Here is a 2,389-nt window from a genome sequence, read left to right as displayed (position 1 = left end):
CGTCTTCACTTATGTTGTTCCAAAACCCATAACATTTCTCGTTTCACCAGCGATCGATGGCGCTTAAAAATGGCATTCTTTTATTGAAAATGTCTGTAGTTAGTGGAATAACAAGGTAAATGAAGTTTTACATAATAACTATATTGCAAAATACTCTCTTCTTTGCATGCTATGATTTGCCACAGTCTCATTTCAGTATCTCAAAGCGTTTATGGAATATGAGAAATGTAGTGGCTATTTCACTCTGGTTTTGTCACTGGCGAGGCGCGATCACAAAATAGTGTTCTAGGGCAGATCAATTTTCTCAAGATTGATGACAGATAGAGACCTCTACCCAATTCAATATGTTACCTAAATTTCATATACAGCAACATATTTTGTGAAGAGCACCTAACGCAACATCATAGTGACTCCTATTTTTCACTACAAACTTTTTAGAATTTCGCGCAGTCTCTTAATTACACATCAATATCACAATAACTATAAACATTAACGAAATGATGGGCTGACGTATAAAGGTACAAGTAAAGAAAAAATGAAATTTTTTTAAAGAATAGTTTATGTGAAATCGTTTGAGAAAGATTGCAGGGCGTGCGCCTCGAGCTTGTCATCGCTGACCAGCCGTATGGTTACAGACACTGCTGGCCTCACATTCCGAACAAACGAATGAACTCGCCCAGCGCTTTGGACGAAAATTGATCACTGTACATCAGCCACCATATCCTGCACAAGGGGTGTTGGGAGGGACAGGTGTGGTTGGGGAAGGCAAGGTGGTGACGACATTACCAGCTGATGGACAGTTGGCACAGTCGGTGTCAGCGGTGTCAGTAATGATGTCGCCAATGAAGGCATCAACTACAAAGGCATCGGCAGTGGCGTCGGCGGTAGTGGCGGTAGCTGTGGAACAGAGACGAAACAGTGGCACGATGGAGATGGCGACCGTGACATTGTACAGGCACACACACACACACACACACACACACACACACACATAAGAACTCCCAAAGGCAGAATAAGCTGATGATGAACATGCAAACTCACAAAGACGTCTCAAATGCACGATAAACTACATGGACAATCAAACATAAACCATAGGGGAGTTGTCCCTACCAGTCCATCCTATAAGAAGAGTAGCAGCGAGAGAACTGGTTGTAGTATTTACACTTGCCGATTGATGCTACTGGAAGGATGATGCCTGCTATAAACCCATGCCGCCTGTATACAGTAGTCATGTAGCAACAGCATTGGGGAATGAAACACACTGACTATTTATGAGTCGCAAGTCACATTCTAGCCAACAGAAACAGCGCGCGATATTTTTCGTGAGTGTAGCGCTTATTAGCCTCTTTCAACAAGACATCTCAAAACGAAAAAACTGGCCAGTCGCCTCCAGTGTACTCCAGCGCTATTTACCAATGACCAGTGTAGTCCAGCGCTATTTACCAAGTGAATTATGTACCTGAAGAGCCAACCTGCCAGAGCCTTTCTTTGTAGCTACCCGGTCATGACAAGCTAAGCCACGGCTTCCGGTCGGATGCAGCCATGTGACTACGCCTACCTCTGCCCACAGGCTGGCGTGTCTAACTCCTATCACACTACAAGACAAGCAGGCGTGGCTTGGACATAGATTTCTAATTGCAGTTCCAGCACTGGCATAGGCTCCCCAGTTTAAAAAATCCACTTTACCCAATCTAAGATGGGGATGTTGTTTTCCATACACCTCCAGTTTCTCATGTGAAATGTAGATTTTTCCCTTTTAATTGCTTTATTTCTGAAGACGGAAGAATTCGGAGCATACACGTGTTTTCACATCGGTAAAGTATCGGTACTTATTAATTCGTAGAGTGAAAATTCTGTACAATAGTATGGCATAGGCTAAATTCCCTCTGAGTATTCTCTCATCCGGTAAAAAATCTGTTCTTATCAGCTTAATATCTGCTATGTTCTGCATCACAGGAGTAGAATATTAATTTAATTTTTGGCTCATGACGGAGTGCTCTACCTCTTTTCCAAGATGCGTCCTCAGTTTCGAACTCTCTAAGGGTAACCAAATGCCTCAGCACATACAAAGTTTATGAAGGTAGCAGCACCGGCGAATTGTATATATCAGCTTTATACCACGTATCACTTTATAAATTAAGTAATATATTTGATTTTAATACGATGACCATCCCCCATTGTGTAGGAGGAAGATTGAAATTCCGTTGAAAGATTTCGCCACAACGAAAGAACACCTGATTATCACTTCAACTCGCGAATCATATCTGTGGCAGTCTCGCCATCGATTCTACCCCTTGGCGGTTCGTCATTGATATTAAATCGATTGTCTGATTAATAAAGTTGATCATGAGAGATCCTTTACATGGTGAGTAACCTTTGTCTTGCAGTG

At 42.3% G+C, this 2,389-nt stretch overlaps 1 pseudogene; it reads left to right on the top strand.

Moving 5' to 3' along the window:
- The first annotated feature begins 1,879 nt into the window (after nucleotides 1-1,879).
- LOC124799704 lies at nucleotides 1,880-2,007 on the top strand (annotated as a pseudogene).
- The last annotated feature ends 382 nt before the right edge of the window (nucleotides 2,008-2,389 follow it).

The sequence above is a fragment of the Schistocerca piceifrons genome, chromosome 5 (assembly GCF_021461385.2).
Source record: "Schistocerca piceifrons isolate TAMUIC-IGC-003096 chromosome 5, iqSchPice1.1, whole genome shotgun sequence".
Lineage (NCBI taxonomy): Eukaryota > Metazoa > Arthropoda > Insecta > Orthoptera > Acrididae > Schistocerca > Schistocerca piceifrons.
This window is presented reverse-complemented; position numbering and strand designations above follow the sequence as displayed.